Source organism: Penaeus monodon, chromosome 4 (assembly GCF_015228065.2).
Source record: "Penaeus monodon isolate SGIC_2016 chromosome 4, NSTDA_Pmon_1, whole genome shotgun sequence".
NCBI classification, from domain to species: domain Eukaryota; kingdom Metazoa; phylum Arthropoda; class Malacostraca; order Decapoda; family Penaeidae; genus Penaeus; species Penaeus monodon.
Window position 1 is genome coordinate 55,061,021 of NC_051389.1, and position 12,500 is coordinate 55,073,520.

At 40.4% G+C, this 12,500-nt stretch overlaps 1 protein-coding gene across 2 annotated transcripts in view; it reads right to left on the reverse strand.

Annotated features, from left to right (window-relative positions):
* The window catches only part of LOC119572368 (translation initiation factor IF-2-like), a 68,207-nt gene that overhangs the window by 11,433 nt on the left and 44,274 nt on the right, over positions 1-12,500 (reverse strand). The window lies entirely within an intron of this gene.

Here is a 12,500-nt window from a genome sequence, read left to right on the forward strand (position 1 = left end):
CTACTCACTCGCTGATCTCTTGCTCGCCACTCACTCACTCGCTGTTCTCTTACTCGCCACTCACCCATTCGTCTCTTACTCGCCGCCTCACCACTCGCAGGCGGCCGTCTGTGCCATCACCACGCCGTGGGGACCGCCTCTCCTTCAGCGTCCTCGTTCTCGTTATAGCCAAGTAATAACTCGTGTGGAAAGGGAGGAATGAGGAAAGCAACGAAAAAGGAACCGAGGAGAACAAAAAACAGAATAGGAACTACTGTCCCGACTGATTTTCTATAAACAAAAGAAGAAAAATGAATCTCAAGAGGTTTCTGGACGGCCTCCAATCCCTTGTGGCTATGGGTCTCTTCTCTCCTCCTCCTCCTCCTCCTTCTTCCCACCCCTTGTCCGTTCTCCTTTGCCTCGCTCTTCATCTCTCCCTTCTCTCTTGCCATCCTCCCTTCACCCTCTAGTTTCCTCCCTTTCCCTCCCCTTCTTCTTTCCCCTCCTGTTTCCCCTATCTTCATCTTAATCATCCCCCCCTCCCCTCTTCCCCATCACTCCTCTCTCCTTCCCCACTCAACCCCCCCCCTCGTGCTCATCGTTGCTTTGTCTCTGTCCCCGCCTGTCCACGTCCGCCCTCCCCCCCCCCTTCCCCCCCACCGAGTGGATAACAGGTCGTCGAGTTGACAAAACCGAGACCGAAGACGGTCCGAGAAGGCGAGTCTATGAGGGTGAAGCCGTCATTCTTTTTTCTCTTTCTTTCGAGTACAAATTCGTAAGCAGAGTGGGTGGATAGGAGAAGATGGAGAAGAGAAGGAGATGGAGAAGAGAGGAGGTGGGGAGAGGAGGTGGGGAGGGGAGGTGGGGAGAGGAGGTGGGGAGAGGAGGAGGTGGGGAGGAGAGGAGGTGGGGAAGAGAGCGAGAGAGTCTTTACGCCACCATCGCCGCCGCCGCTTCTTTTAACTCATTCCTCCCCTCCCCCTCTAACCCCCCTCTCCCCCATGTGTCTGTTTCCCCCCGCCGCCCTCCCTGAGGTAACACGTGGACGGCGGTTAACATGGGAGTTCCGGTGCAAAGAGCATTCCCGCCGAGTTAAAATGGCGGGCAGGTGTCGGCGGAGGACGGACTGGCGGATATACGGACGGGCAGACAGACAAACACAGACAGACAGCTTGGCAGAAAACGAAAAAAACAAAAAACACAGAGAAAACAACACAGAAAACAACGAAACGGCGCGCGCGGCAGAAGAAAGAAAAACAAAGAGAGAGAGAGAGAGAGAGAGAGAAAGAGAGAGAGAGAGGAGAGAGAGAGAGAGAGAGAGAGAGAGAGAGAGAGAGAGAGAGAGAGAGAGAGAGAGAGGAGAGAGAGGAGGAAGAGAGAGAAGGAGAGAAAAAAAATCATGAAAGAAAGAGAAAGAGAGAGATGATGAAAAACAAGAGACAGAGAGGTACACAGTGGGAAGAGAGAAGCGCCGATTAGAAGCGACTACTCTATAATGCATACTGTTTTCTCACTAGGCCATATTTAGAAGACGAAAATATCAGCTGTGCGGAGCCAAGGGGGCTGGACGCACATCATCCATTTGAACGACTTAATTGTCTAATTAAAGTAATGAATATAAAGTAACAAAGTAGCTTTCCCGGAAAAAAATAATACGTTGAAAATTTCATTTAGAGAAAGAGACGGAGAAGAGGGAGGAGGTTATGATGATGATGATAAAGTGAAGGAAAGATGAAAAGAAAGAGGGTGAGGAGGAGAGAAGGAGGAAGAGGGAGGGGAGAAGGAAGGGGATGAGGATGGCTAAAAAGGGGAAAAGGAAGAGGAAAGGTGGAGAAAAAGGAAAGCGAAAAAGAAGACTGAATGAGAGAGGACAAAGAGGAAACAAAAGAGAAGGAAGAGGAAGAGGGGGAGGGGGAAGAGAAGGTAGAGGGGGAGGGGGAAGAGAAGGTAGAGGGAGAGAGGGAGAAGGGGAGGGAGAGAGGGAGAAGGGGAGGGAGAGAGGGAGAAGGGGAAAGAGAAAGAAGAAGGGTAACAAGAGAATGTGGTGGAGCCGGAGCTAGAAGAGGTGTAAGAAAAGTAGGAAGATGGTAAAGACGACGTTGAAGAAGAAGGAGGAGGAGTTGGAGGAGAAGGAGGAGGAGCAGGAGGAGGAGGAGGAAGGAGGAGGAGGAGGAGGAGGAGGAGGAGGAGGAGGAGGAGGAGGAGGAGGAGGAGGAGGAGGAGGAGGAGGAGGAGAAAGAAGAAGAAGAAGAAGAAGGAGAAGAAGGAGCAGGAGGAGGAGAAGGAGGAGGAGGAGGAAAAGGAGGAGGGGGAGAAGAGAAAAAAAAAGAAAAGAAAAAGAAAAACAAACATGAATAACCCAAGTCCAAAATAAGAAAAAGCAAACACAAAGAAACCATGACCAAATTAGGATGGACAGAAAAGAAGAAAAAAATGGAGACAAAGAAAGGAAGGAAGGAAGAAATATCCAGCCGAGGACATCCTGTTACTGGTTAAAACATACATACATTTGCATAAATTTTCTCAACAATTTGTCTGGCGAATAACGTAACATGAAATATCGAATCAACGCCACGCAGCGCAAAGTGGATATTTCGAACACAAAATATACAACTATGAATGCGAATAAGGACATAAATGCTGAAAATAGATAATTTGTTTTAACCTTTTAGATACGACAGATGATACTACTACTATAGTGCGTCCGTCTTTTTCTCTGTCTCTCTCACCCCACCACACACACACTGCCACCACACACACCCACACCCCACACACCACCAACCCACACCCACACACCACAACACCCCACACACACACACCACACACACACACACACACACACACACACACACACACACACACACACACACACACACACACACAATGATATAAAGGCAAATGTACATAAACACACATGCATGCATGCATACATGCATACATACATACCTACATACATACATACATAAATAGACCCACACACACACACACACACACGTACGTTACAAACAAACAGACATGCACAACACACACACACGTACGTTACAAACAAACAGACATGCACAACACACGTATAAAATACATCTCACAAAAAATACAAAACAAAAATCCTTTCCCTTCTATAAGCAACAACAACACGCACTCATGAGGCTCAATCGCTCAGCAAATCAATCAGTGCAACTCCGACCATCATAGAGCTCGGCTCTATGCAATTGCAAGGAGTTAGCAACATCACAAGCCTGTTTTCCTAGGTGTGTGCTTGACCTGTTCTCGGTGGCTTTAATGCAAGGTTTCTAAGATGGGGGTGTGGGGTGTGGGATGGGGGTATGGGGCAGGGTGGGATTGCGGGTGAGGGTATGAGGTTAAGGACGAGGTGGGGGTGTGGGGGGTATGAGGTTAGGGGTGAGGTGGGGGTGTGGGGATTAGTGGGGGTGAGGTTATGGACGAGGTGGGGGTGTGGGGAGTATGAGGTTAGGGGTGAGGTGGGGGTGTGGGATTAGTGGGGTGAGGTTAAGGACAGGTGGGGGTGGGGGGTAATAGTTACAGAGCAGAGTTGGATAATTGCAAGTAAAGACCTTTCTTCTATAAGCAACACAAAGCATCATGAGGCTAATGGCGTCGCATAGGATCAAGTGGTACTACGGACCAGTCATAGAGCTCGGCTCATGCATGCAAGGAGTTGCAAATCGAGGGGCTGTTTTCACTAGGTGTGGTGCTGGAAGGTCCGGTGGCTTTAATGCAAGGTTTAGATGGGGGTGTGGGGTGTGGGATGGGGGTAGGTGTAGGAGGTGGGATTGCGGGTGAGGGTATGAGGTTAAGGACGAGGTGGGGGTGTGGGGGGTATGAGGTTAGGGGTGAGGTGGGGGTGTGGGGATTAGTGGGGGTGAGGTTAGGGGTGAGGTGGGGGTGTGGGGATTTTTGGGTCAAGTGAGGTTAGGCGTGAGGTGGGGGTGTGGGGATTTTTGGGTCAAGTGAGGGTACTGAATTAGTAATGAGGTGAGGGTGGGATGAAAAGGGAGAGGGATGGATGAGAGAGAGGGGGTTAGAAAGGGAGGAGGAGGAGGGGTAGAGAGGGGGTGGAGTGGGAATAGGATGAAGAAAGAGGGGTTAGCGTGAGGTGGGATAAGGAGAAGGGTTGGGGGGGATAGCTGGGCATGAGATTTCCTTGCATTCGTACCCTGGCACGCAGTCTGATTTTATTGTACCCTGTTGCACGCCTGTGTACACTGTGGTGCATGCATAATGAAAATGTGAATATGAGTGCAGTTAAATGTCTACGTGCCTGTTATTTCTCTATATGGGCTTGTGTACACGTATATGTACGCTTGTTTGTGTGTTTCTCTGTGTGTTTATGATGTGTATATTTGTTTGTATTTAATTGCGTAGGTGCGTTCATTAATTCGTATATAATATATACAATATATATATATATATATATATATATATATATATATATATATATATATATATATATATATATATATATATATATACATTATATAATTATTATACATATGTATATATATACAATATATAATATTATATTTATATTATATATATATATATATAATTGTGTGTTGTAGTTGTGTGTGTGTGTGTGTGTGTGTGTGTGTGTGTGTGTGTGTGTGTTGTGTGTGTATTCACACACACACATCATAATTCGCCAAACACCGCATAGGTGATGGCACAAATTTGCATATATATATTATATATATAAACAAATATATATACATATAAATATATAAAATATAATATATATATACACACATATAAATATATATATTCATAAATATATATACATAAATAAATAAATAAATAAAATAAATATATATATATATATATATATATTTATAAACATATATAAACATATAATGTATGTGTATGTGTATGCGTGTATGTGTGTGCGTGCGTGTCAATTCGTTTTAGAAAATGTACGGTAGGCGCATGTCTGTAACAACTGCTTTGCTGTAATGAAAAATACAGCTGTTGACACAAAGACACCATATGAGTAAGAATACCTAGAAATTATTAATATCTGACGGTGTAAAGTAATAAAACTTCTCGCAATAAAAGATATTGCATATGAGCTGCCAAACTGTAACGCATCACAATTTAATTAACATTCCTCATATTCTAAAGCACACACGCACGGATACAAACATACCCTCCCCCCTTCAAATACAAAGTCACACACGGACACAAACATTCTCACTCTCTCTCTCTCTCGTTCCCTGTCTTTCTCTGTATTTCTCTCTCTCTCTCTCTCTCTCTCTCTCTCTCTCTCTCTCTCTCTCTCTCTTTCTCTCTTGAATCATACTAAACATCAATATCTACTACTTCGAATCAATGTTTAATGAAAGCTTGACAAGACAAAAACATTATAACCTGAGTAGATAATTCGCAGGATACATAAACGAGCCTAAGGGAAATTTTCAATTAAAGGCAAAAAGAAAAGAAAAGAAAAAGAGCAATTCACATTCAAACAAAGCCGAACTGGTGCTGAATCATCTTAAATTGCTCACGGGAAAAAAAATAAAATAAAAAAGGTCTTGAGAAAAAGGTTTCACGCTTGGATATATATATAAAAAAGCGCGGGAAAATTGCGCGTTCCCCTTTGTTGTATATTTCATCAATTCATTCGTCGATTTCTGTTTCCTATCCTATCTTTACCTAAAAAAAAAAGCGTACAACTGTAGTCTGCAACTGGACAAAGCCAAGGCCAAAGAGTATAAGGAATTCATTCACAAAAAAAAAGAAAATCCTCTTTGAAACTCTACACATCAAAAGACCGAAAACAGAAATACGACAGCGGATTTCATCTCCACGGCAATAAAATTAGCAGCCAGTATTTTTTTTTTCAAATACTAGACTGTCAGCAGTCTAGCTTTTCGGTAATTAAGAACTTTATATGAGAGAGAGAGAGAGAGGGAGGGAGGGAGGGAGGGAGGGAGAGAGGGGAGAGAGAGAGAGAGAGAGAGAGAGAGAGAGAGAGAGAGAGAGAGAGAGAGAGAGAGAGAGAGAGAGAGAGAGAGAGAGAGAGAGAGAGAGAGAGAGAGACGAAAGGTTCCAGTGAATGCCTACATTTAATTTCGATCAACTGCTAGCCAAGTAATTTCCATAACAACAACAACAACAACAAAAAAAAACGAAACTTTCAACAAATCTACTCTCTCCAACTCCCGAACAAAAATACAAACAAACAAATAAATAAACACTTTTTTACGTTCACCAATGACTTGGAAACAATGTATCTATCTCTCTATCTACATCTACCAACCTACCTAGCTACGTATCTACATTTATATACGAGTGACGTCTCATTCCCTCTCCTGTTCCCTTTATCCTCTCATGTCGAAGGGAATTCTCACTTCACGACTTCAAAAACGACCCGTAATAAGGGGGAATGGTACTCGGGTCGTTCTGTTAACCACGTGGTTGCATTTTCTCTCCCTCGCGTTAATCACGTGTTGAATAATTTAATTAATGGATAATTAAAACTGGAATTGTGTGTTGCGTAATGTTGCTTTTTTCTTCCTAGTCCCGTTAGTTATAATATATTTTGCTTTTGTTTTTAATCGTATTGTCGCTGTCATGAGTAAGAATTGCGACTGAACTGTTATTGAAATATTATATTTTTCTATCTTAGCAGTATTAACTCTCTCGATTTGTTAATTATCAGACAGTAATAACACCCTTAATTATATAAAGCAAACAACAACAAACAGACAAAAATCAATAAACAAACAAGCAAAGAAAAGAAAAGAAAACGCGACAGAAAGCAATAAATACACGAAAACAAAACTGCTTTTAAAAGGTCAAACAGCGTGACGCCTCTGCCGCCTCATTCTGCAGTTTGTTTGTTTATCATTACATTCCTTGTTTCTTTGTTGTTGGTATTTAAGTTTGCGGCCGGTTTTCTTTGTCTGTGAACTAGAGAACGAGAGAGAAAAAATAAAATGATTATCTAAACCCTCCTTCTCAGCCTCAACGATTTCTACTATCATTTATCATCAATATTATTATTGGTCAGCATCATTATCACTATCATTTCATCATTATCTTATATTCAGTATTATCCTCATGCTATTATCATCATCATTTTTACTACTATATCATCGTTTTTATGACAATCATTATTATAATTTTTATTTTAGTATTGTCATCATGCTATTATTATAATAATCATAAGTTTCATCACACAACGCAAATGATAAATAGTAAATCACACCAACAAAATTAATGATCAAAGCGTTTATGTTGTGCCAAGGGTGGGGATCGGGGGAGGGGGAGGGGGGGGGAATAAGATGGGGAGGGGAGTTTGAAGTGGGGGACGGGGAAGGGGGGAGGGGGAGGGGGCAGGGAATGAGATGGAGAGAGGAATATGAGGTGGGGAGGGGGAGGAGAGTATGAGGTGGGGAAGAGGGAAGGGGGTTGGGGAAGGGGGTCGCGGAAGGAGGTTGGGAAAGGGGGAGGGGGTAGGTCTAACCGTTCCCTCGCCCCTGCCTCCCTTCAGCTGCCACGTGGTTGCAGGGTTGCACCACTCTATGCCAACCCCATCCCCCTTTCACTTCTGACCCCCCCCCCCACTCCCACTACCACACCCACTTCCCACTCCCCACCCTATCCCTTCTCCACTCTTTCTCAATACTCTCTCTCTCCCCTCATTCTCTTTCCACTCTTGTCATTTCTGTGTTTCCCTTTTCCCTAATCCTATCTCTCCCATTCTCCATTTCACCCTGACCATCACCCTATTCTATCTTCTCCTCCCCCTATCCCCATTCACCCTCATCCCCATCCCATCCTATCTCATCCTCTCCCTATTCTCTTATCCTTTCCTGCCTCACTCTTCGCTCTAATTCCCTCAAGAGCCATTTCAACGGGCGACGAAAAAAAACCCTGCGATGTATTTTCCGCTAAGAGAGAGAGAAAAAAAAAAGAAAACTGAAAACTGAAATGAAAAGAAGAGATAAAAAAACGAAAAAAAAAATGCGTAGGAGGGGTAGAGCAATATATAAAAATAGAAAAATAATAAAACAAACAAACAACAAAAACGCAAAAAATAACATGCGATATCTTCTCCGTCAAAATGGCATCTCTCTCCTCTCTCTCTCTCTCTCTCTCTCTCTCTCTCTCTTCTTATATATATATTATATATATATATTATATATTATTATATATATATAACAATAATAAAAAAAACGATTTTCAAAATGGGGAGTGGTATAGCAATATATATTACACGTATTTCAGTCGGTTACCTATGCATGATGAGTGCCATGCATGACGCAAGGCCCGATCATAACCCGTGTTTAGTAAGTACAGGTTGAGTTCCGGGTTGCGTAGTTGCACATTATTACTTTTCAGTGCTGTTATTTCTTCGTCCGGGGAAAATGGCTTCCATGTCAAATTCTTTTTTATTTTATTTTCTTTTTTCTTCATCTATTCTCTTCGTTGTTAATAAAAGAAAAAAAAAAAAACCTTGGATGACCGCTATGATGGAAAGAGGAAGAAGCAAAAATGTAAAAAAAAAAAAAAAAAATGTAAAGAGGGTTCCAGTGTACTATTTCTCAAGGATTTAAGATGTTTATATATATACATATATATATATATATATATATATATATATATATATATATATATATATATATATATATATATATATATGTATGTATTTTTTCTGAAATGAAAACGTGGGTCAGTGTCCCATCGTTCAAACCTAAGATATGTATATTCTAACTTCTTTACACAAAGAGTTCCACAAAGGAATGCAAATATATTTTATCCATAAAATATCTAAAATATCTTAATATCTTTTTGAACGCTAAGGCAAAAATTTGAGAGCTGAAAATTACCCGGACCGTTGCCATTCCTGAAATTTCCTTTTATCATTATTGTGCATGTAGTCATCAGAATATTGTATACAATGTAAGATACAAGATACATACACGTGCATAAAAACACACACACACACACACACACACACACACACACACACACACACACACACACACACAACACAACACAACACAACACAACACAAACACACACACAAAACACAACACACACACACACACACATATATTTATATAAATTCACATATACACCCTGTATAATGATCTGTTGTATACATATATATACAGGAAACGGGTCGACATGCCTGAGAGAATATAAAGCAATGGAGTTAATGAGGTAGAATGATGTGTCAGTAATTATGTCAATAATATGGTGAGAACTGGTTTGTAAATGGCATATTGTGGTAGATGAATAGCAGTTTTGTAGGATCCAACTGTTAGAAAATTAAATGGAAAATGTGTCGAATATGAGCTGTAGAAGAAAGCTGGAAATGATGAGATTAAAATTAAGAATAGCGGCGTTTGAGAGACAAGTTAAGATTGTGGAAATTTTCTTTCATTCCATCTTTACTCTGATAGTCTTCCACTCCACGCTTTCGCCATTCTTCTAATTCATCTATCCTCCTCTTCATCATTTTTCTTCATCCAATACTTCATTCTTCTCCTCCTTCTCCACCACTTTTATCCTCCCATTCCACGTTCACCTCCTCCATCACTATCTCATTCCTCCTCTTCCATCTTCGTTTCTCTATCACATCCTCCTCGCCCCTCTCCCCCCCACCCACCCTTCCTCCTCTGCCTTACCCTACCCCTCTCCCCCAACCTACTCCTACGGCCTCCTCCTGCTCCTCTTCCTCCGTTTTCCTCCTCCCCCTCCCTCCCTCCCTCATCCCTCCCGCCCTTCCTCCTCCTCCCTTCTCCAGCCCACACCCTCCTCCTCCTCCTATTCCTCCCCTTCCTCATCTATGATAACAAAAAGGTAATAAGACCATGACTAGTGATCCATCATGCACCGTTCATGCACAGCAGCAAACTCAGATGGGGAAAAACCATTTTTTTATTATTATTCATCATTGTATTTCATTTTATTTATCAAATACTCCGTTCACTAATTTACTCCATGGAAATCACACTCAAAAATGGCACTGCTTACAGTCATAAGGCAAATCTTATTTCAATTCCGTGTCAACAGTCATATTGATATGCAAATAAGCAAGAACGATTTCGGGAGAACTCTTATCATGCACATTAAGAAAGAGAGAAAGAAAAAAAGAAAAAAAGAAAAAGAAAAATAGTGAACATAAGAAAAAGAAAAAATAGTGAACAAAAATGCAAGTCATGACAAACACATTGTTATATTTGTTTTTGATGAAGAACGAGTTAAGTGCAAGACTAGCCGACAAAATAACTTCATTCCGGTTTTATTTGCGTGAAGGATATTGTCAATTACAGAAAACAAGAATCAGAGAGAGAGAGAGAGAAAAAAAAAAACACAGAAATAAAAACAGAGACATTTTCACAAACTCTGCAAAAGTGACAAATACATTTTGAGAGCACAGGTTCAAATATTTATTTTCTTTTCAGTTAGATACCTGCAGTTACTGCGCTCCATGTCACGGTTGGTAAACTTAACGAGGTTGAAAACAAAAGAATCCAAATTTGTGAACGTACTTTTGACTGGCATGACGACCTACAAATCTTGGAAAAATGAAAACGTGCATAGATAGGTAGATACACTATACAGATAGGCAGACAAGCAGAAGATAGATAGAGAGGAGAGAGGAGAGAGGAGAGAGGAGAGAGGAGAGAGGAGAGAGGAGAGAGAGAGAGAGAGAGAGAGAGAGAGAGAGAGAGAGAGAGAGAGAGAGAGAGAGAGAAGGAAAAGAGATAGAGAAAAGATAAAGAGAAAAGAGAGAGAAAAGATAGATAGATAGATAGATAGATAGATAGAGAGAAGAGAGAGAGAGAGAGAGAGAGAGAGATAAACAGAGAAAGAGATAAGGACAGATAGAGTAGCACTCAACATTCACACCATACATAAAAAAAAAACGAAAAGGAAAAAATCCCCGTCACAAAAAAATCCTACTTTGTTACATGTGATTCCCTTCACCAAGATCCGAAACACTGGCATATCATTCTTATACATTTTTTTAACGAAACAAAACATTTTACTCAACACTAAGCCAAAGGGTTATTCCAAAACCTTCTGTGGCGTTCTTTGACCTTGCATGAAGACAGCAGGGTGCAAATGCAATATATCTTAGTCATTTTCATTGCTTTCCAGTCTCGCTATCTGAGTGTGCGAATATTTTATGTATATATGTATGTATGTGTGTTTATTTGTATGTGTATGGTTACATGTGTATTTTCATGGTCCTATTTTGATAGCGTGTGAGTATCCTTTCCTACTTATAATAATAATAATTAATAATAATAATAATAATGATAATAATAATAATAATAATAATAATAATAATAATAATAATAATAATAATAATAATAATAATGATAATAACAATAAAAGCAATAACAATAATAGTAATAATAATAATGATAAATAATAATGATAACAATAATAATAATAATAATAATATAATATAATAATAATAATAATATTAATAATAATAATAACATATTTCTATAATAATTATTATCATTACCGTTACCGTAATCATTACTGTGATTATTTTTATTACAATTATCGTCATTACTATCAGCATTACTATTAAAATTATTATTATTGTTTTTATCATCATTAACATTATGATTTTTAAACGTATTATTACTATTATTATTATTATCATTTTACTATAATTATCATCATAACTATCATTATTATAATCCTTACTATGATCATTATGCAGAGTCTGCAATCCAATTTTCTTCTCTGTTACGTACCTTCGCTTTCCTGTCACTGTTTATCTTCTTTCAGATTGAAGTTCAAAGGAAAACAAAAACAATGAATATATATTACCTCTCCGGTCTTGGTAAAATATCTTAAAGAAATTTTTAGTATAAAAATATCTGACTCTCTCTCTCTCTCTTCCCCCTCCCCACAAACACTCTTTCACACACACACACACACACACACTCTTTCACACACACACACACACACACACTCTTTCACACACTCTTTCACACACACACACACACACACACACACACACACACACACACACACACACACACACACACACACACACACACACACACACGTGTACATGTATTCTTAAGGCTTCATGTATTCACTCTCATTTTCTTTCCAGCCCGAGGAATAACTACCCAAGACGAAAACAATCAACCTACCCTTGCGATAGGATTCAACACGTCTCCCTCACCGCTTCCTACTTAAAACTTTTTACTGGAGAATCACTGGAAACCATTTTTCTTTCACCTCTAACATCACCTGTCATCGAGCCACCAATCAATCACCTATGAATAGCGAATCCGGATTGCAGATTATAAGGAGAGAAAAGATACGAGTTTATTCACGCTGAAATCGGACGCGTTCTGCTGCAGACTGCGTGGCGTCATTTGACTCACTGCACGGCCTCTCTCTCGTTCTTGAGCTTGTGACAACAGGTGGCATTTCCCCTTAATTGGACAGCGTTAGAAGCACGTAGTTGGAATTCCTTTGGCTGGGCACTTGATAACAGAGACATATAATGAACG